This window comes from Diabrotica undecimpunctata, chromosome 3, assembly GCF_040954645.1.
Source record: "Diabrotica undecimpunctata isolate CICGRU chromosome 3, icDiaUnde3, whole genome shotgun sequence".
Classification (NCBI taxonomy): domain Eukaryota; kingdom Metazoa; phylum Arthropoda; class Insecta; order Coleoptera; family Chrysomelidae; genus Diabrotica; species Diabrotica undecimpunctata.
In genome coordinates this window covers 38,362,680-38,387,438 of record NC_092805.1, presented here as the reverse complement: position 1 = coordinate 38,387,438, position 24,759 = coordinate 38,362,680, and the positions used below count along the sequence as shown (strand labels likewise).

Here is a 24,759-nt window from a genome sequence, read left to right as displayed (position 1 = left end):
TGTTCATTTTCCCCTTCAGAATGATGGCTTCGGTTTTCTCTGCCGCAAGTTTCAGTCCGTGTTGCGTCATCCATTTCTTTACGACGCGGCCTGAGAAGGGGGTTGTATCCTCTCCGTATTCACAGTGCATAACCCCGTCATATGCCAGGTCCCATTACATATACCTAAAACTGCGTAGAAAGGAGTTATAGAACAATGTTTGTGAAAGAATAGGGACAATGCCCCAAGAATGGTGTGAGCGGCAAACTTTGAAAAATCGTATCTCGGATACTGTGATTCTTAAAAACTTCTATTAAATTTCATTTTAAAGTGAAAGGATTAAAGTTTTTTATGTCAAGCAATACCTATATCTATACCCTTGCAAAAAAGTTATGGGGCATAAAAGAAAAATTTTGAATTTATATTTTTGCCAAAAAAATTATTTTTGATTTTAAAAGATGATATTTCGATAGAAAATTTCATTTTGAACATTTTTTTTTGAAGATATATATGTACGAAAACTGCATGGAATTCACTCAAATGCACCCTAGTGCGTAGGTACAAATTCACCCCATTTTCAAAAACGCACTCCGCAGGTTTTTCATAATTGGGGGTCCATCGACTATATGAAATAATAAAACACCTGTAATGTTGTAGTTCTTGTTAGCACTATTTTTTTTAACTTAATAGCCTACTAGTATGATAAAAAAGTTTGTATGCACCGTGCGTTAATAGATGTGTATACCCTCTAGCAACACACAACACTCTGGCTAGAGACCCTCGTGTTTGTAATTAAAGTCGCACTCAGGCATAAACATCTACTTAATGCCCTTGGTAAATATATAAATATAAATATAATACATAAATATTATATACTGTTAATAAAAAAATAGCTTTATATCTTTATTTTATATTATGCTGTATTATACGATTTTTTGTGGAAGAAATCACCTGTCGATGTTGCATTAGAAAAATATAGAAACAATACTTATTATTCAGATAAATTATACAAACTCGGAAATAAACTAACGTGTCATTTATAAACAGGAAGAATAAGTTAATTGGGCAAATTGCTAGGAAGTTCAAATATAATTTTCTTCTAAAAATAACACTGTCACTAATTTCATACCAAAATTCTCTAAAGAGCTTATTTTTCAATAATATACTAAAAATCTCAGGGCCATCATCTTTTATCAAATATATCCCATGTAACAGTGTTAATGTTTTATTAGAGAGTGAGAGTGGGTTAGTGAGACATAAACACGCGACGCGGTGCACTGATGGTTTTTTAAGCCTCGAAGTGTAGTGTTTGTTTTTAGAGTGGTGTGTGATTGTTTTATGCAAATATGATCGAATAGTAAGTATGTTCTAAGAACTCACGTGATAATTTTCACATATTAGCGCTACCATTTTTATTATGAATGTACCATAAATTAAAAATTGTAAAAACTTTATTTTGACAATTCGGTCTTCAGATAGAAAGACGTTTTTAAAATTTTAATAGTATATTAATGAGGGTTTTCTATCTGGAGCCAAATATGCTCAATTAATTATTTACAATCAATTTGTGTGTAATTTCCAATAAAAATAGATAATGATAGCAAAAACAAAATATTCAGAAAAAAGCTGTTTTTTAGAATTCTAGCTAGTTTCTGTTTCTTTTTTAGTTGTTAAGTTATTTTGAAAAAAAGGGAGTTTTTTGAGAAATTCTTAAAATAGTGTCTTTACTTTAAACTCGGATTTGTTCTTAAACCAAACCTACTAAACCATAAATGAAGTAAATTATAAATGAACAACGAATAGTTTCAACCAGGGTGTTTTTGGTTTTGGTGTTGCTTTCTGCGTTACAGAAAATGTAAGCGGACTTTATTTTAGTAACAACTTACCTTAATATTCATACAAATCATTTTTACCAGCGGTAATGTTAAAGGTTTTTTGAGATTTTAAGATAAATTTTTCACGAAAATTTTATCGTTTTAGGTTATTCAACATCATATGTTTAGATTTTTGTATTCAATGAATAAAAGTCTACCTTCGAACAGCCATAACTTTGTTATTATTAAGTTTACGGTAATAATCAAATAAAAATCTCTTTGTTTTATATGCTTTAATTTTATATTCCAGTTTTTCCGAAAAAATCTAAATTTTTTGAGTTATTCGTGAAAAACCGACTAAACAAATTGTTTTTTTGGCGTGTAATTTGTGAACTTTTATCAAAAATATTGACATTTCAAAAAAATAAACCCTAAAGAACATGTTTGTCTTAAAATTTACAATTCTAGCGACTATTACGATTTTTTTGATAAACTTTTTTCATCTCCCGAGTTAGGGTGGTAACCACCCACAAAGAAAAAGCGCATATTGGCATAGATAATAGGTAGGTTTTGATCTTTGAGCTATTTTCTATCATCTGCCAAATTTTCAAGCAAATCGCGTCATTATTGTCGGTAAATCAGTACAGTTCAAACGACCTCTCTCGACACTCACTCGACCCTTGACACTCAACCCCTAACCCAGGATTGCCATACCACGCGCCGTTGCATATCAGCTTAAGAGGTCAGACCAACCCTTTAAAATCTACAAACGACTAAATATATATTTTTAGATAGGTCATAAAAATTTTCGGTAATTTTGAAGCTATTTTTGCATTTAATTTTGCATTAATTTATAACTTAAATAAAAATCTATAAAATTTTATCCGGTAAATTTCATTTTTTTGAAGCAAAGCTTCTATACTGGCGTTGTATTACTTTTTTTCCATAGTAAAATGTTGAGGCGAGCGTCACGGAACTAGTGCCATAAGATGGCGTCGTCACGGGTAGCGTCATAGAATAGCGATTCTTGATATTGATCCACTACTCTCGGTCAATTCATTTCTAGTCATCATATATTTACTATAAGCAGGTTTAAATTACAAACTACATAAAAAAGAATTAAAAAAATATAGACATTAAATGAAAGGTAAAAAATTAAAAAAATTTCTCACCAAAAGATTCAATTCGTAACGATTGTCAAAATTTAATAAAAGTAATAAATGTCATCCGATTAATTTGTACAACATTGAATCATCTGTTTAATTTTTTATAAATAATTCTTGTTTTAGAATAATTTCATATAAATACAATTATTATTTTTAAACATATTATTCAGTTTATATAATAATTAAATCTACTACCAAATGATATTTATTAATATTTTATTATCAACATTTGGTCTGAATTTGACAGGTTTGTCATGGGTTAACAAAGTATGCTTTGTTTATTACTCTGTAAAACTTTAACAGATGGTGTTAGGAGCAAACATAATCATTTATTGAATTTTTTTTAAATATAAAAAATAAATAAATAATAAATAAAATTACTTTATTTAATTTTAAGTATATTATTTAAATTTTAAAAATACAGAAAACATAGTATAAAGCTTCGCGCTAGTCTAAAGTACCGCCTACTGCTCCTTTTTTTTGTTAGATTGTGTTTTCCCTTTCTCCAATTTAAGAACTAAGATATGTGATATGCAACAAAATGTTACTATTTTTTTGTGAAAATAAATTTAAAGACAGTTTATTAGTAAAAAATGTCATATATTATTTCGACTTCAAAACTTACTGTTTAGAGTATTTTTTATTCATTTCTACTAATAGATAACTTACTAATTAAACAGATAAATATTACAATCGTTATATCAATGTTTATATATTGAGTTTATATATCAGAGTTGTGATAAAAATCTCATAATAATAAACGACGGGTTTACTTTAAGACTGTCGTGGACCAGTAAATATCAGTCATAATGAAAAAAAGTAAAATTTTATAGATTGAATATATAACCATCACCTCATGGTCTCTTATAAACCTAAATCTATCATCTGTGTATATATGATAGATACTTCTCCAGTCTAATTGGGTCAAGAATTTCGAATATATCAAAAAGGAGAAAAGTGCCAAAACAATTCGACAAATGAACTCCCCAAATTTCCCCAAATTTTCTAAAAATTTTAACACTACTTTGAAAATAAAAATATAATCAATGAGGGTCTAACAATTGTGTATAAGAATAATATTCAGGAAGTAGTAAGTAACATCCTAGAAACAGAAATATCTTCACCATGAAAGGGCTGGTACATTATGGAGAACATTATCTGAGAAAAGAGCGATACATACAAAATAAACAGCAAATAGGATACCGAGAAAAATAGATGGCATATAAAGACTGCTCTCCATCGCAGCATGTAATGTATCACCTAAAACACCATCTCAGAGAGAAAAAAATAATACACCATTAGAACTGACCAAATAGAAAAAACAAGAATCGAATTCACAAAAAGACTGAACATAAACCGAACAGCAGCATCCAAAAATATGGAAACAGTGGAGGAAATATGTAAGATCTTTAAAAGCATAATGTTAAAAACTGCAAACGAAACGATTTGTGATGGAAAAAAGGAAAAACAGAAAATGGATAACGCGAGATACATTACAACTAATACAAGAAAGAAAGAAAATCAAAGAAGCAATGTTACAAAAGGAATCTACCGGAAAAGGAAACGCTAGAAAGAAAATACAAAGAAAAAATTAATGCAGTTAAAAAGCAAGCCAGAACAAAAAAGAAATTACATAAATGATGATTATTATTACATAAATTTGACATGCAAAACACTAAAAACTAATAAACAAATTAAGATAAACAAGAAAATATAAAGTAAAACATGAAATAATACAAAGATGGAAAGAAAACTTATATAAAGAAGAAATATACTCTACTACTAAGCGTGCATCCAAAATAATGTCCAAGCTCATACTGAACAGACTAAAGAGCTAGACAAGAAACTAAGAAGCAACCAAGCTGGCTTTGGCAACTAAACGCTCCACTATCGACCACAATTATTGTACTCTAAGAATTATCTTGAAAAAAGCTAGCGAATAACAAAGAAATATAAAGATAATGTTTGTTGACTTAAAAAAGGCCTTCGGTAGTATAAACAGATAGCAAATGTGGAATATTCTGAAACTATATGGACTACCGATGAAATGCATTAACTTAATCAGATTATTCTACAAATAATACAAAGCCATACTGGAACATGCGCGAGAAATGGTAAAAGATATAGCTATAGAAAGCGGAACAAGGATGCATACTGTCCCTGACACTATTCTTAATCATAAGAGGTTGAATCATGGAGAAATAAGCGATAAAAACAAGCATTGGGTGGAACTTGCACAACCTGTTGGAGAACTTGGAGTTTGTAGGCGACTTTTGTATTCTAGTCAACATAGCAATCATATGCAGAAGAAGATCGACAAGCTTGTAAAATACTCTAATGTAATTGGTATTAAGATAAGTACAGAATAAACGAAACTCTTAAAAAACAACAGCCAAGAAACTAAAATTAAAATAAATGAAACACAAATACAGAAAGTAGATATCTTTACAAATCTGGGATCAATCATGGAAAACAAAAGGCGGTAGTAGATAAGATATAGAAAAAAATAGTTAAGGTACAACATGCATAAAACTTGTTGAAGAGAGAAGAGGAACCAGTGTGTTTTGTTTAAATTGTGTGTGAATTTAAAGTGACAGTGAAGCACATTTTGATTGACTGTCCAATATACTCAGTTGAAAAAATATATCACCACATTCCAAAAACGTTAAAAGAACTTCTAGGAGAATCTAAATACGTAGCTGACTTGATAGAATTCTTGAATTCTATAAACTTTTTTAATAAAATTTAATACAATACATCAATAATTAAAATATATATTGTATACATTATTTAATATGTAATTGTATTAATTTTATATATTATGTAACTGATATTTTGTATATGCCTATGTATGTCTTTAAGGCACTTATAAAATCTGATATGACAAGAAAATTTATATCTTTGCTGATACATAGATTTAGTGCGTTGAAAATTGCTTGTAGTTCTCCAGTATATATGCTACACTCATTGGCTAAGTGGGTGACAGAGGTAATGTCTTCGAAAATAGCTGCAACAGCTACACCATTGCTGCTTTTGGGTGTGGGTGGGTGAGTGGAATCGTTGTTTAATTTTAGATGGATTGTGTGAATGCTTGGGATAGCTGAGTAAGGTAAAATCTACTTTTGGTATTTGAACTTTCCAGGAAGGAGACTGGCATATGTTTGCAGCAGTGGCTCTAAACTGATATGTATCATATTCAAATCGATTTATGTGTTCGTTGAAAGGTAAGTTTCTAGGGGAGTAATTTGAGTAGAGATTTGGAGAGTTTTTCTTTATTAAGTTTGTTATGAAGAGGTTTTCATTTTCATTTGTACTGAGATATTTACTAGCACAACACATTGAAAAATATTGCCTTCTAAGAAATAGTGGAGCTTCTCTTGCTAAGACTTGACGGCTGCTAATTGGCGTGGTTCTGAAAGCTCCGAATCTTTTTCATTATTTTACAAATGCTACAGGTAAGAGATATTAGTCGATACGAGGAAGAAAAGATTGTTGGTTTATTGTCTTCTAAAAATGGTATAAAAATTGCTTCGCACCGTAGAGATGTAGATTTATGGGTCGCGTAAATTTTGTTGAAAATCTCCTAAAACAACCTTAGCACTAATAGGTAGGTGTTCGAAAAAAATTGGTGGTATATCATCAGGTCCAAGTGAGGTATTTTTGGTGTTAATAGGACTTTCATTTAATTCATCAAGTGTTATGGAAGTGTTTAGTCGGCAATCAGTATCTTCTATAGTGATTTTTGATCTTCTCTTTTTTGTTTATGTTTTAAAAAAGTAGAGTGGTATTACTGATTGCTTGAATAAAATTGATAGTGTTCCACTAAAATTTTTGAGGTTTCTTGTTTGTTTGATGTTATTAGATCATTTGTAGTTATTGTGTCAATATAGTTTAATGTTTTTAAACCTTTTATTTTTTTTTTATTTATTGCCATATATTCCTTATGGGCGTAGACGAGTCAATTAACGACACGTAATTAGTCGAGCTCTCCCTTTTTGCTTTCTTTATTAAAAATCTAGATCTGGCCCTTAAAGATCTAAAATTGTTTAAGTTATTAGGAGTGTTATACTTCTTGTATATGTTGAAAGCATGTTTTGTTTGCTTTAACGCAAATGCGATTTCAATGTTCCACCAAGGAAGAGAAGCTTTTGGTGTTTTTGGTCTTTACTATAGAATTTCTGGCTGCATCTAAAACTATGTCATTAAAATCTGTTAATGTAGTGTCTATATTATCTGATATAGTGAACATTGGTATACGCAAATTTACTAGTTTCAAGTATTTTTCCCAATCAGCTGATTTTAATTCCCATGTTTCCAATAGTATTGTACAGGTTTTTTCGTCTTTGTCATGAGTAATTATTATTGGAAAATGATCACTATCATATAGGTGATCTAATGTATTCCATTGTAGAAACGGAGCAATAGTTGAATCACTTATGGATAAGTCTATGGGGGAAAATGTACCATTATATGCATTGAATCTAGAAGGTGTTCCTGTACACTAGTTTTATTTTATTAATTGCATCTAATAATATTCCTCCGTTTTTATCGGATTTTGGGGATCCCCATGCGATGTTATGACAGTTTGTATCACACATGATGTATTGCTGAAACTGATACTGCTTCTAGCTTTGTATTTAATGGAATTTTTTGGATTGGAAAAATTCCGACTCCGCCACTGGATATTTGTTGTACTGCTCGGTTTTTTATAAAGGGCGTATAATTTTTTAGTTTTGCTTGATTGTTGGAAAGGCGAGTTTCTTGTAGACATAATATTAGTGGTGACAGTTCATTGATTAACATTTTAATGTTTTTAATATGGCTGTAAAAGCCATTCAAGTTCCATTGAAGAATGACTTTAATTTCACTGTTGAGATTGATCGTAGTCGCTTTCTTCGGAAGAATTCTCGTATGTTTATTTTCTTTATAACTCTTGTGATATTAATTCTCATGCGACAATCATCTACGTTTGAGTGAATCATTTTTAATAATAATATAAGGTGTGTAAGCCGTCAAAATCTTCTGTCTTTGGCTATTGTTTCGGGAACTTTTAATCCCATTGAATTTATAACGAAGTCACATAATTCTGTGAAGTTTAGCGTATATGAAGAAGAGCCTGTCGTTAAAATGTTTTTAATTGGTTTTAATGCGGCTTTTTCTTTTTTTACGGATTTTTTTGGAACTGTAAAAGTTTCGTTTAAGTCTTTAGCTTCTGAGATTTCAGGAGAGGTTGATATTTGCCTTTTTGCTTGATTGGTTGTTTTAGTATTATTGGTGTTGTAATTAATTTGTAATAAATTGGTAATGTACTCACAGTTTCTTTTTTGTGTGATGAACCTTGGTTATTTTAATACACTTTTTTCGTAAAAATATTTTACGTTTCTTAATTATTCTTCTTCTTCCTATGCCGTCCCCATTAACGGAGGTTGGCGACCACATTTTTAAAAGCTTCTCTGTCTTTTGCAACGTGGAATAATTCGTCTACAGTCATGTTTGTCCAGTCTCGAATATTTCGCAGCCATGACTACCTCTTTCTACCTATTCCCTTTTTGCCATCGACTCTACCCTGCATGATGACCTGCAGAAGACTATATTTATTATTTCTTAGTATGTGTCCAAGGTATGCAGTCTTGCGTACTTTTATCGTTCTCAACAATTTTTTGTCTCGACCCATCCTTCTCAGCACTTCCTCATTGGTGACCCTGGCAGTCCATGGAATTCTCAATATTCTCCGGTATATCCAAAGTTCAAAGGCTTCAATCTTTTTAACTATTTGCGCTTTTAGTGTCCATGTTTCTACCCCGTACAATAGTTGCGATCAGACGTAACATTCAACAAACCTCAGTCTCAGCGCAGTATTCAGATTTTTGTCACAGCACAATTGTTTGAATTTTAAAAACGCTGCCCTTGCCATTTCTATTCGTACCCGGATCTCTTGGTCTGGATCTTGATTATAAACTACTGAAAAGTTAGTTTTACTACAAGTAAATTTAAATTGATACTATATCAACTAATTATATAAGCCTTATGAGTTATCTCCTAAAATTGTTCCTAAAGATAATTCATAAGAGAATCTACAAGCTGTGAGAAAATCAAATTTACCACAACCAGTTCGGGTTCACAAATGCTCGCTCTTAGTACTAGAGAGGCTTTGTTCTCAGTACAAGTCTTATTCCAGAGATGCAGAGACGTCAACTGCGACGTATACGCATGTCTGGTTGATTACAAGAAAGCGTTTGATCGAGTACAGCACGACAAGATGATGCAAATACTAAAAGAAACAGGAATTAACAACCAAGATCTGAAAATAATTAGAAGTCTTTAGGGTGACTCCCCTGTAGAAAGAGTGACGCACTACAACTACCTCGGCACCATAATAAATGAAGAATGGACCAACAACCAGAAGATTAGAGCACGCATCGGAAAAGCTAGATCCACTTTCAATCTGATGAAAGCCTTCTTCAAGAGTCACAACCTCTCTCTTGATACAAAAGTAAGAATGCTGCGATGCTACGTCTTCTCTGTCCTTTTTTATGGTGTTGAATCGTGGACCTTGAACGAAGATATGTGCAGATAACTGAAAGCATGTGAGATGTGACTATATCGGAGAATGCTTAAGATCCCGTGGACTGACCAAGTCACAAATGAGGAGGTCCTCAGAAGAATGAATAAGAACCGAGAGGTACTGACCACCATAAAATCCCGAAAGTTACAGTTCTTCGGACATATTATGCGAAATGAATCCAGATATGCTCTCCTTCAAGCCATCCTGCAAGGAAAAATATTTGGAAAACGAGGTCCAGGAAGAAGAAGAACATCTTAGTTAAAGAATCTCATAATCTGGTTCAATACAACATCTGGGCAGCTTTTCCACGCTGCTGCTTGATAAGATAAAGATTGCCCTGATGATCGCCAACATTCTTAACGGATAGGCACATCAAGAAGAAGAAGAATATCAACTAATCGCAGGGTCGGACCCTTAGCAAGCTTTTTATTTCTTGTAATCTATGTAACCTTCCAAAAGAAACATTAATATTATTATTATTATATTTTAAAAAAATTTAGCTTTAAGATAGTAGAAGAATTTACATAATTATGCACATTATTGTGAACAAATACATTCTCATTGATACATGATAATTCTAGCCAAACAATTACTACTACGGTGTAAACAGATAACCACAAAGTCAGAAAATAAAAATAACCATATAAAAAATAATTATTTACCAATGTCAACATACGGAAAGGAACATATACTATTTCAATAACAGATAGCATATATGACGCATAGCAGATGATTTCTGGAGAAAAGGTACAACTATGAAATATATGACAAATACAAAATATATAAATATCAGGTGAAAAAGACATATTAACTTATAATAATAGAAAATCTGGCAACAGAGCAACCCTCCCAAACGAGTCTTTATGTCACAAATCAGGAGAAGTTAACGAAGAAGTAAAGCAAGGATAAAGATGTGCTTATTCCAAGAATACTAACTTTTCGTTTGAATTTAAACCTGTTAAGTTTCTGGTTTGCCTTGCCAATGTCAATGTCAATTAATAAATCCCAAGGACAATATTTAAAATGATCTAGATTAAACCGTGAACTGCCATCTATAATGTTCTCACGAGTAATTGTATATAGCGTGTTCGAGAGTGAAACCATCGGTGCTATGTTTTCTCTCCATATAGAGAAACTAAAAATATTGTACGCTGTAAGGCATTATAATAGATCTCCATGATCTGAATCACCTGTGATTCAGATCATGTTGCAAATATCCAGTATTACTTATATGCCAATCTCGCCCATCGTTTTTAGAATCTCCACTGGTATGACATCTATCCCTGGGGATTTTTTGTTTCTTAGTTGGTTGAGAGCCTTCTCTACTTATTCTCGTAAAATGATTGGGTCTGCCTCTTTGATTATATGTTTCTTTTGCTCTGAGACTGAACGTATTTTTTGAAGTGTCTGTATAATTCTAAGTAGTCATTTTTCCAGGTTTTTGCAATGCTCTCTATGTTGCTTTTTACTTCTCCAGTAGAATAAGCGACTTGTTTAAGCGACGCTTTCAAAAGACTACAATAGAGATGAAGCCGACTTTACTTGGTAACAAGTGCAACACACATTACACAAAAATGGTTATTCCACCAGTATCCTAACCTTGAATGGTTGATGTGAATAATTAAAAAAAGATAATAAAAAAACATCAAAGGTTCTGATACAAATTTCCAAATAACGAATAAAAATTAGATATGGAATTGTCATTTATTACCCAATAAACAGCTATTGATAAAAATTAAATACCTGTTATTTAATTTTAATTACATTATTTTGATAACAATACTTCATTACATTATTTATTTATTACCGTTTATTTATTTTTATATGGTATTAAACAAATCGTATATTATTATGGTTATTTTTTTAGCAATCTTTTCATGGTGACACGTATTTTATTCTAGTGGCTTATTCCTTCAAGATGTGTATCTAAATTTACTGAATCCCACATACTTGTTTGTAACACAATTTGGTTTTTGTACAACCACTATTCAAAAAACGCTTTTTTGCGTATAGTCTATGATCCCACTACAAAATCACTACGTTCATAACGTAATTAACCAAACCCATATTTTTACATACATTTAAGAATAGGAGAATATATTGATAGCAGGTTGCACCTCAAAAAGTGGCCGGAAATAGCTAAATTTTAATTTAATTAATGGTAATTAATTTTTGAATAAAAATTTCGTTCATTTATTTTTTAAATAAAATACTCTGATCATGACGTATATGCATGTTTTTTATATCAAATTAAAGCTATTTTCTTAAAATGGTGATATAAGAATGTCTGAACAAAAATGGTCGCAAATTGTGTGAATTTTTTAAGCTTTTGCGCATGCGTTGATAGATAGTATTATTTAAAACTTGGTCAAAATAATCTAACACTCGCCATCCTTGTCAAACCAGTGGCGTTGCGCGCTAGCTCTCTTTCAATTTACTTATTTATTTGTAGATAAAAGCATCCATATCTCGGTGTATCTATGCCAGATATACCCACTAAGATATAGTGGTTGAAGTCGGTAAAAAGCTAGATCACTGCCTCAGCATGCTGTTTATGGGCAAGTAATCTGTCTCTTCTTCTTCTTCTTCTGGTTCCTATCCCTTTTGGATGTTGGAAATCATATTGGCAATCATGACCTTGCTCGCTGCGGCTCGAAACAGCTCCGTTGAGGTTTTCTTAAACCATGTTCTTAAATTCCGCAGCCATGATATTCTCCTTCTACTACCCGGTCCTCGCTTACCTTTGACTTTACCTTGCAATATACACTGCAGCAGGCAGTAACGGTGCTGATTTCTCATAACGTGTCCCAGATATTGCAATTTTATGCGTTTGATCGTAAACACAATCTCTGGTTCCTTCTTCATTTTTTCTAGAACTTCCTTGTTCGTGATCCTTGCTGTCCATGATATTCTCAGCATTCTTCTATAAAGCCACATCTCAAATGCTTCAAGTTTTTTAATAGTGGTGTCTGTAAGCGTACATGCCTCCGCCCCGTACAACAACACAGAGAAAACATAGCATCTCAAATGTCTCATTTTTGTATCTAGGGATATGTTGTGACTTTTGAAGATGGCGCTCATTTTCTTAAAGACCGTTCTTGCCTTTCCTATGCGGCACTTTATTTCCTGTACATTGCTCCACTGTTCGTTTATAATAGTTCCCAGGTAGCAATACTGTTTTACTCGCTCTATCTGCGTCCCATTAATGTATAGATGAGCCCCATTTATATTCTCCTTGCTGATAATCATTTGTTTCGTTTTGTGGGTATTAATGTTTAGTCCGTACTGTTGACTGTACTCGTTTATTCTGTCCATTAGCCTCTGAAGTCCCTCTAAACTATCTGCTATCACCATGGTGTCGTCGGCATATCTAACATTGTTTACTCTTTCACCATTTAGAAGGATGCCTTCGTCTATTCCGTAAAGAGCCTCGTTAAAAATTTTCTCTGAGTACATATTAAATATCAACGGCGATAGGATACATCCCTGTCTAACTCCACGTAGTATTTTTATGTGATCTGTTTCTTCTCCGTTAATTTTCATGTATGCAGTCTGATTCCAGTATAGTTCTGAAATTATTCTGAGATCTTTGTCATCCAGGTCTGCTTCTTTTAAAATGTTTATCATCTTTTGATGTTGAACTCTGTCAAATGCCTTTTCATAGTCGATCAAGCACGCGTATACGTCGCAGTTAACGTCCCTGCATCTTTGAATCAGTACCTGTACTCCGAAAAGTGCCTCTCTGGTACCCACTGCGTTAATGAAGTGTCTGTCCGATATTTGTTCCTCGCACTTCTTATAAATTCTTCCATGGATGACCTAAGAAACAGTTTCGACATGTGGCTCATTAGGCTGATTGTTCGATATTCTTCGCACTTTTTAGCCCCCTGTTTTTTAGGTATCGCTATGAATTCTGATTCTAGCCATTTATCAGGGATGATTCCTGTATTGTATATTTTATTGAAGACAGCCGTGATCCAATTTATTCCTTCTTCCTCCAAGAGTTTTAAAAATTCAGCTTCGATATTATCAGGCCCTACAGCTTTCCTGCTTTTCATCCGTTTTATTGCTTCTTCTACCTCGGATTTAAGTATGTCCGGGCCCGTCATCCTCTCTGAAAATGGATGCCTATAATCCGTTCTTTGATCTTGAAAAAGTGTCTCCAAATATATTCTCCATTTGTCTTTCATCTCTTGGGTGCAAAAAATTAATTTTTCATTGGTGTCTGTTCCAATCTGTCTCACAAATACAAAACAGCCTTCTACACTTAACCTTAAGTTAGTCTTAGGTACAAAATGCTTTATGTAGTTAATGAAGAATAAATCTTCTAAATGTTGAGTTATTCACGACAACATATATAAACAGCATTGCTTGAATTCTCCGTCTCTGTTCTAGTGTTACAAATTTATCAGTTTTAAGCATAGTTCTGTAAGACAGCAAGTAAGGATAAGAGTAATATTTTCTAACATTTACTTCTGCATGAGGTGCCTAAACTACAGAAGCATACTCGAGGGTGGTCTAACCAAGGAGTTATATAATTTAATTATACTATCTGTCATCTTGAAATGTTTTGTGCATTACAAATCCTAATATCCTAAAAGCTTTATTAGTAATGATGTGATAATGTTCATTGAAGTGCAAGTTTTGTTGAAAATTTACACCAAGATCTTTACACAGTGATTTTCTTGGCAATTCTCTATTATTTATATGGAAGGTCATTTTTATAAAGTTCCTGTTACGTGTGAAGGTTATCACTGAACACTTATCAATGTTTAGATCCATTCCACTTATCTGAAACCAATTGGATACTGCATTTAAGTCTAGTTGTAATAGTTGGCAATTTCATTGATTTTCTACAACTCGAAACATCTTAAAATCATCTGCAAACATTAAGCAAGACGAAAATTTGAGACATCTAGAAAGATCATTCATAAAGCAAGCAAATAAGAGTGGTCCTAGGTTGCGGTCCTGAGGAACTCCTGACGTTACCAAATATTCCTCTGAGAAAGAGTTACCAACTCTAACTTGTTGGCCTCTATCTATTAGATATATATTCAGAAACATTACTGCATTATTTGAAAGACCGAATGTGCCCACTTTTTCTAATAACAAACCATGATCAACCCTATCAAAAGCTTTTGTACAATCAGTGAAGATTACATCCATTTGCCTTTTAGTGTTTATGGTATCTGCAGCAGATTGTGTGAATATACACAAGTTTGTAATTGTCGATCTATCTGGTAGAAATCCATGTTGATATTGATTAAAAGAATTGATAAAACGTTGTAATAAGTTGTTACAGTATCTTTGACACCTCGCATTTTTAACAGCTAGCAACTCTAATTGCGATCATTTCTTCTCAGGCAATCTTATATCATAATATTAAAAAAAATAAGTTTAATTAATATATATAATAGCAGTATATTTTACTTAAAAAATAAATGATCAAAGTTTTTGTTTAAAAATTAATTAACATTAATTACATTAAAACTATTTGCGGTCACTTTTTGACTGGCAACATGCTATTAATGTATTCTCCTATTCTTAAATGTATCTGTTTTGTAGTAGGTTCTCGTTTTAATAGTTTTATGTTTACGAACTTGATGTTTTCTCACAATAATTGAAATTAGTGTACCAGAAATTTTTTTCTGCATCGTTTTATATAACATTCTGAAAAACGGTATATTGTGCAACAAGTGCAGAAAGAAAAATTGTGGAGCAAGCGCAAGCGAGTTTGCTTCATTAAGACTAATTACACGTTGCTATCAAATCACTAAATTGGAAAACGAAGGGACTATCGATAAACGGAAAGTATTTAAACCATCTAAGATATGCAGATGACGTAGTACTAATAGCCGACAGCTGGAAAGAACTGAAGACGATGATCGATGAGCTTCATATGGAATCCATAAAAAAAGGACTGAAAATGAATCTGAGTAAAACTAAGCTAATGTCGAATAAAGATGATCAACCGACGATAACCATCCAAGGAACAAAAGTGGAACATGTAGAAGAATACATATATCTGGGTTAGAATATCAAGGTAAACAAAGAAAACCAAACTACCGAAATAAGCAGACGAGTAAGAATGGGATGGGCCGCATTTGGAAAACTCTCATACATACTGAAAGACAAAAAGATACCTCAAAACCTTCGAACCAAAGTGTTCGATTTTTGTATCCTTCCCGTTCTCACTTACGGAGCTCAAACCTGGACATTCACAAAAAAGAACATGGACAAGATTCGAAAAACTCAGCGAGCCATGGAACGACAGATGCTTGGTATCTCACTAATAGATCGGCAAACGAACGAAGCAATCCGGAACAAAACAAAAATAAAGGACGCCGCGAAACAAGCAGCTAAATTAAAATGGAAATGGGCTGGACACAACGAACGTCTCGAAGATGGTAGATGGAACAAAGAAGTCGGAAACTGGCGACCGTACGATGCGAAGAGACCAAGAGGAAGACCTCAAATGCGCTGGAGCGACGATATCAAAAGAGTCGCAGGACCAACGTGGAAACGCCTAGCACACAACAGGGATGAATGGCGAGAAATAGGAGAGGCCTTTATTCGACAATTCGGATAGAAAAAGGGCCATAAAAAAAAACACATTGCTAGACAACCAACCAACATTACTTATTTAGTTACCTGATTCCCAGAATACTAAGTTGATCCACAAACATCAAATATAAAACATTATTTTGTAAAATAATTGTATTTATTTTTTTATTAATTTTTTAAATAATTTTGAACTAAAATGAATAGCGATAGTTCTGAATTTGAAAATACTCCACCAGAACTGAGAGTCAGTTCGTTATCATAAACTTTTCATTCATTCTCTTCAACATCAAATTCAGGAGAAAAATAGAACTTATTGTCTTTAACTATAAAAATTATAGTGTGTACCACGTGCAGAAGGGCAATGTCTCACTTGCTTGCGCTCATGTCGCTCACGTAAGCTCGTGAGAAATGAATACTTTTCTGTATTTAATGCACAATCTACTATTATTTATTAACAGGCCAATTTTGTTTTTTGTTGGTTATTGAAAAATTCTTCTAATAGTTATCTGACTCATTTATATTGACAATTCAGACATATATTTATACATTTTAAAGTAGGCGACTTTAAAATGATATTGATAATATTACTGAGTTGCGTTTCTGGGACGACTTTATTGTCGATTCGATATTCGATTACATGAAATTAACTTTAACTTGAGAATATTCGTCAGAAAAATCATAGCATGTGTTTTTTGTCTTTAAAAAGACAACCACATGCTATTTTGACAGTAAGAATCTCCTGTTAGTTACATAGTAAATCATGAGGGAAAAACCAGGAAAAAAAACCTCATAATACTATCCCGACATGGTAAGTATTTGGTCGTATATTTAGTTTACGCTCAATAAACACCAAACTCTGATATCCTCGGTATCCTCGATATGTCACTGACTTACTACTAGTGGTATTTTCCTTTTGTTAACTTAATTTTATTTTCTATCTGTTTCTTTTCTCTTTTAATATGACCACATCCTACTGTATTCTGCCGAGGAATTTGCGACACAATTGATTTCATTTAGCATAATTAGAGCCTCTTCTTTTATTTCTCTCATTTTACCATCTGCTTTTTTAGGACTATACTTGAATCGTTCCATTGAACCCTATGTTCATATTCTCATGCTGTTTACATATTTGAGATCTATCAAATTCTCTATTTTTAATATATTATTAATGTTTACTTATTCTAACATTTAATGGCCTTGATGTTTCACCTAAATAAAACTGATCGCATTCGCAAGGTATTTTATAAATATAATTCTGTGTTCTTTCTTGTTCATTGTTAGGTTTAGTTTTAGATAAAATACATATCAATGTGTTTGTTCTCTAGAATTTTGTTGAAATGTTGAATTTATTTCTAATCATTTTAATTTTTTTTTTGATAATCCTTTTCTGTATGGTATTGCTATTTTCCTCGTATTTCTTGTGTATGCTTTAGCATCTCATTATAAGTTGTTCTTTTTTCCTCATGATCTACTATGGAATCACTAACATGAGAATTTTACTGTCATCATGGCATGTTGTTGTCTTTTTAAAGATGAATCACCTGCTGTTTTTTTCTGACGGATATTCTCAAGTTAAAGTTGATTTTATGTAATCAAATGAACTAATTACAATAAAGTCGTCCCAGGAACGCAACTCAGCAATATTGACAATATCATTTTAAAGTCATCTACTTTAAAATGTATAATATATGTCTGAATTATCAATATAAATGAGTCATATAAAATTAAATTATTAGAAGAATTTTTCACGAAGTAACAAAAAACAAAATTTGTTTAATTTATTAATGTTTTGTATTTTGATAACGATTTCTGGAGTGCAAATTGAAACGTCAGTAAATTTATTTTAAACTTCAATTGTGGCTTATTCCCATTAAAAATGTTCAATTGGAATATTTCTCGAAACAAATGCTTTTCGATTTTCTGTATGTTTTTTATTTGTTTTACTTTCTCTGAACATATCTTCTGCCTTTGATTTTTTTTACTTTATGGTGCGTTTTCCACTATTAGAGATTTATTCCTTGAATATATGCTTTTTTGTTATGTATATGTATTATTTGGTCGATCGGATAGCCAAGCGGGCTGGGCGGCTGGCTTCTCCTTCGCTTCAATGCGAGAGATGTCAGTTCAAATCCCCGGCTCGGTGAACAGAAAACAAAAAGGCTAACGCAGTAGTTTAAAATTCTAAAATGAATCTGCGGCTTAGTCTAGAATATGCTGGTATCTGATCGGCCTATGGTGGAGCAGTACGGCAAGAGATAAGGGCTTGCGGCTAGGTGATACTCCTCCATAGATCCCTACCGGAAGGGCGTGGAACGCCTAAATACCGGGTATATATATATATATATATATATATATATATATATATATATATATATATATATATATATATATATATATATATATATATGTATTATTTGAATATATGTATTTTCTTAAATTATTAATAACTTTCCAGGTCTTTACTACTTTGGTACTACAAATCTGAATTTTCATCTATTCTCTTTTTGTCTCCTACATTTTTTTATTTTTGCTACTTTTTTTCAATTACATGCAAATACAAAATACACATGCCCAGTCGAACAATCACCAGACATCTGCACCACTAACCAGTTGATCATACGACGAGATTTGGGTAACGATTAATGCGTTCTAGAATCCCGAGTTCCCAGAATGGGCAGGGTATAGGGAAAAAGTGATGTTTAAATCAACTTTAACTTGAGAATATCCGTCAGAAAAATCATAGCATGTGTTTCGTCTTTAAAAAGACAAACATATGTCATTATGCCAGTAAAATTCTCCTGTTAGTTATATAGTAAATCATGAGGAAAAATCCAGGAAAAAGATCTTATAATACTATCCCGACATGGGAAGTATTTGATCTTACATTTCGTCTACTCTCAATAAACACCAAACTCTGATTTTATATGTATGGTATTTCAAAACATAAATGATGTATCCACGATAAGTAGCAGACTTGGTGGTATTTTTCTTTTATTAACCCTGCGGTGCACGGGTTGGGTCTCTCAGACCCATTCAGTTCTTCTAATATCTCTATTCGGTCAGCGAGTCTAAGTACGGTCCTGGCGGTCTAGGTACCTTTCGTCGGCATAGCTAGCTATAATCCCTCAGTTTATACGAATGCGCATTGAAGCAATAGTGTCGATGATATATCTGTTTTCGTTCTCTCAGACCCAACCCGTTCCTTTGTAAGTTTTTTTTTTATGAAAGTACAAAGCAAAATTTGCAGTGTATTGTTTTTAGAGCTTAGCAAAGCAATGTATTCTTACGAGAGAGAGGCAAAACATTTGCACTGTCTCTACGAGGAAGTTGCAACCGACGAGGAAGAAAATTATGAAGATTCAGATTCCGATGAGTCTACAATTGGCAACTTAGAACATCATAACTCAGAGTCTGAATTTAATTTATCAGACACCGAATTAAACGTACAAGAATGTATTCCACAAGGTAAGTCAAACCAACACCTTTATTACAATACCAAAGATGGAATGAAATGGAATAAGATATGCGGATCATGAAATGTTAGAACTAGACGAAAAAATATCATAACAAAACTTCCTGGTGTTATTCGTGAAGCGAAAAGTTGCAAAACTGAAAAAGAATGCTGGGAACTGTTTTTTAATGACAAAATTATAAAACATATTGTTGAATGTACTAATGTATATATCGAACGTGTGTCCGTGAGATATAAAGACAGTTCCGATGCGAGGCTAACAAATATATGTGAACTAAAAGCTCTGATTGGTCTGCTTTACTTAGCTGGAGTTTACCGTGGAGGTAGAACAATTTTTGAGTTTGGGGAAAGAAATGGTACGGGCATTGACATATTTCCGGCAACGATGGCTCTCCGCAGATTTCGATTTCTTATGAAGTGCTTACGCCTAGATGATATTCGTACAAGGGACGAACGGACACAAGTAGACAAACTTGCAGCAGTTAGAGTCGTATTCGAGCATGTAGTTGAAAATTTTCAAAAATATTATACCATTGGCCAATATGTCACTATCGATGAGATGCTTTTAGGCTTTAGAGGTCGCTGTAGTTTTAGAATGTACCTTCCAAAAAAACCGGCCCGATACGGTCTGAAGGTATTTTCCTTGGTGGATTCTCGCACGTTCTATACTTATCAATTAGAAATATATTCCGGTACACAACCACCAGGTTCATATTCTATCAGTTCTGCAGTCAACGATGTGGTTGAGCGGCTTTGCAAACCAATCTCCAGATCCAACCGGAATGTCACAATGGACAATTGGTTTATATCAATTGAACTTGCACAAAACTTACTGACAAATCATAGTCTAACAATTGTAGGCACCCTACGGAAAAACAAAAGGCATATCCCAACCGAATTTTTAATGAACAATAGACCGCCAAAATCAACTATGTTTGGATTTACCAAAGATATGACAATGTTGTCCTATATACCAAAACCAAAAAAACATGTTCTTTTGTCAACCCTACACCATGACGACCAAATCGATCCGACAACGGGTGACGAAAGTAAACCTGAAGCAATAATGTTCTATAACTCTACGAAAGGTGGTGTGGACACCGTTGATCAACTTCGAGGTTCCTATACTGTTGCAAGAAATACAAAACGCTGGCCCATGGTCATCTTTTATGCATTGCTTGATGTTGCTGTAATAAATGCATTTGTGATACAGAGAAGTAACACACCGGATCTAAAAACAAGCAAAAGAAAAAGATTTTTTTTAAAAGAACTAGGTCTTCAGTTAGTGATGGACAATATAAAAACAAGAGCTCAATCTCCTCATTTGCTTGCAAAATAAAAACGGGCGTTGTGCTTTTTGTAGAGATCGTAAAACTCGCTACATGTGTTACTACTGTAAAAAATTTATTTGCTTAGAATATACCGTACCTGTTTGTCGCATATGCATTGATAAAATGACTGAATAAGTTATATACAAGGTGTTCTTTAAACATCTGCCATATTGTAGTATGTAATTTCTTTTATATTTTTAGTTTTAATATTATAATAGCAGTTCATTTTTTTATGTACATGTAAGTTGTCTTTAGTAGTAGTTCTAATATATGCAATGCAAAACCTGTTGTTACAAAATTAAACATAAAAAATTCTTAGTTTAATCTTTGGGCTTCTCAGACCCAACCCGTTCCTTCGTGTATCAAATTATTACCTGTGCACCGCAGGGTGAACTTCCTCTTTTAATATGGGTTACCAGATCCTACTGTATTATGTCGAGGAATTTGCTACACAATTAGTCTCATTTAGCATAATTAGAGCCGTTTCTTTATTCTGTTATTTGTTTTAATTTGCCCTGTATATTTTCTGTTAAGATCTAATATTATTTTGGTGTTTACTTATTAACTTTTAATTATACTTATAAGATGGCTTTAGTCTCTTTTTCCAAAATATTTCACACAATGTTTAGTATTGGCATTAATTAAATTCTAAAGCTGAGAACGACTTGACTACCTACAGAAAAAAACTTTTATTTGTACCATTATGTTCGATTGGAAATAAAACTAAGTTAAACTGACTACATTCTATCTCAAATATACATTTTTAAGTTTAATTAAACGCCTGTTATAAAACCACCGTACTATTTTGGACTATTGTAATATTTTAATAATAGTTTTATTGAATTAAAATAAGGATAATATTACGAATCTTATCACATACGCCTACCGGCAGACATAAGCTGGATTTTTGGCTATATAATTTAAAACAAAAAAATCCCACATAATTTGAATACCGGATGGACTGCTAGATCATGGGGCCTAAATTTATAATAGTTCTAAAAATATGACCTAGACTGACAAGTGAGATAAAAAATAGACTAATTGCTTAGATTAAAATTATAAAAGTACTATAAGATTATTTAGACAAGCTTCAATGTAAATATTCTATTCTTAATAAATCGTTGTGTGTGTGTGTGTGTGTAGATAGTGGATGGCATTAGAACTTGTCTATTTGCCACAGAATATTTGTATTTTTTTTTTATTATTATTAAGGATAGGATAGGGATAAAAACATGGCCACTCGTTTCTTGTCTAGGGACCCATCAAGACATTTTTATTAAGACAAACTAGACTAGGTCACGGGCAGGAGGTATTAACAAATGGGGTAAAACAGAGGTTTGGATTCTAATTACATAATGTTTGTAAACACATATTTATATACACATATATACATATACACATATTTAACCATATATGAGCTAAATATCTATTTTTGCTTCTAAAACAAACTTGATTAAAAGGTTGTATATTTCTTTCTCTTGTTGTGCTAATAAAGTAGGAATGTTAGTTGGTAGACTTACAACCTTTTTCAGTTCTTGGTACAGCATATCTGTATGTGCAGTATATTTTTGACACTCTAAGAAAACGTGATTTATATCGGCTAAAGGTTTTTCTGGACAGTGAGGACAACACGGAGAATCTAAGATACCAATCCTAAACAAATGTGCTGGAAAGCGACTATGATTAAGTTTTAAACGTGATATAATTGATGACTTATATATATATATATATATATATATATATATATATATATATATATATATATATATATATATATATATATATTATATATATATATATATATATATATATATATATATATATATATATATATATATATATATATATATATATTATAATCCCACGAGTTGATGTAAGGAATGTTCGTCGGTAAAACCGGTTGAAGTTTAAAATAGAGGTTCTCTGATGTAGTTGAAAATTTACTGTACTGAGTTTCCCATCTAACCCTTACATCAGCCTTATATAAATTAATAAGATCTGATGGGTTGCACATGTTTACTTTCAGTTCTGAGTCAAGTGCTTTTTTAGCTGCGATATCAACTGCCTCATTCCCAGTTATCCCTGAATGACCTCTAACCCAGACTAGTGTAACTCGTACACCATACTCTTGCAGTTTATATAGACTATTTTTTATAGATAGAAGAATATTTTTATTATAATGATTAAAAGGAGGGCTTTTAATGGCGTTCAAAACTGAGAGAGAGTCTGTTACAATTACCACAGATAAAGGTAAACTCATCTCGCACCAATCTAAAGCTTTGCTAATAGCTATAGCCTCTGCACTGAAAATCGATAAATAATAAGGGACTTGATATTGCTCAACATGGTTAATATTAGAAACTAAAAATGCACAGCCTGTTTTAAATCTTTTTTTTGATCCATCCGTATAGATGATGATTTTATTCTCTCCTAAATTACAGAGTATAGATTTGAAAATTAATTTTGATAGAAATATATTATCTGGATAGTTTGGAATTATAATGGTTGGTTTAAATATTAAGGCTGCAAAATTGATTTCGTAAATAGTATATTTTTTTTGACTATGTATTAGTTCTTTATGTCTCTCAGTGTCAATAAAAGCATCAGCAAGAGGGGGAGACGTTTTAATTCTCCAATATTTGTTTGTAAGATTCTGGACCACTATATTTGATATTTTTTTGACCATAAATGTACTAAACGTCCTATACTTTATTAGCTGTTTATTAGCTAAGTACTCTCTTCGAAGGCACAAAGGCGGTTCTTGTGCTTCAGCGAGAACTGCACAATTCGGTGACGACATCATAATTCCTAGACTTATTTTAATTGCCTTATATTGAATTCTGTCTAAGATTAATAAGTTTGATTTGCTAGTTGAGGCATAAATAGTACATCCATAATCTATTATTGAGCGGATGTATGACTTGTAAAAAGTAAGAGATATTTTAACATCTGCACCCCATTTATATTTAGAAACTACACGCAGAAGATTGAGCCCTTTCTCACATTTTTGCTTTACGTGTTTTATGTGGCTGGTCCATAGGAGTTTATTATCTATATGGATGCCAAGATATTTATATTCTTTCACTACGGGTATAGTAAAATCACCTATGGTATACAAATCGGGTGTTTTAAGTCTGTGCCTAGTAAGACACATAACCGCTGTCTTTTGCTGTGAAACACTAAAACCCATAGTATGTAACCAATCACGCATGCAGCAAAAAATATACTCTAAATCTGTAATACATCGTTCATATGAACTATGGATAGTATAGAAACAAATATCATCCGCGTACTGTATAACTTTTATAGTGTCATTCATCAAACTATGCAGCTCTGCTGTGTATACATTAAATAAAAGTGGACTCAATATTGATCCCTGCGGCAAACCGTTATATACTGTTCTTGGCCCGTGGAGTACATTTCTGTGGTCACGAATATAAATTTTTCTGTTTAGAAACAAATTTATTAAGTTATTTGATACCTGTTTGCTGATACCCATTTTACACAATTTTGTTTTTAAAATACTCAAATCAACCACATCATATGCACCTTTTAGATCCACAAATAGGCATAACATGTATTTGTTATCAGATAAGCATATTTGTGCATCTGTAACCATATGGGTCAATGCATCTATCGTACTACGGCCTCTCCGAAATCCATACTGTGTAGTGGGTAGGAGAGAATTGCTTTCAATAAAATGTTCTAGGCGAAACTTAATCATGCGTTCAAAAGTCTTGGTCAGACAAGACATTAACGATATAGGTCGATATGATGAGGGTAATTTTGGATCTTTAGATGGTTTTTTAATAATATTTTTTAAATCCTCAGCATAATCTTGTTTTACCCACCAGTTGTTAAAAATTTT

At 32.5% G+C, this 24,759-nt stretch overlaps 1 protein-coding gene across 4 annotated transcripts in view; it reads left to right on the top strand.

Moving 5' to 3' along the window:
• Positions 1-24,759, top strand: part of LOC140435564 (uncharacterized) — a 147,969-nt gene that overhangs the window by 85,702 nt on the left and 37,508 nt on the right. Inside the window, exon 1 of one of the 4 annotated variants that reach the window (XM_072524310.1) lies at positions 1,224-1,336. The exons of 2 other annotated variants lie outside the window; for them this stretch is intronic. The gene's annotated coding sequence lies outside the window, so the exon portion shown is untranslated. Of the gene's footprint in view, positions 1-1,223; positions 1,337-24,759 lie in introns of those variants that run through there. One more of the 4 variants, XM_072524312.1, reaches the window with a different exon arrangement.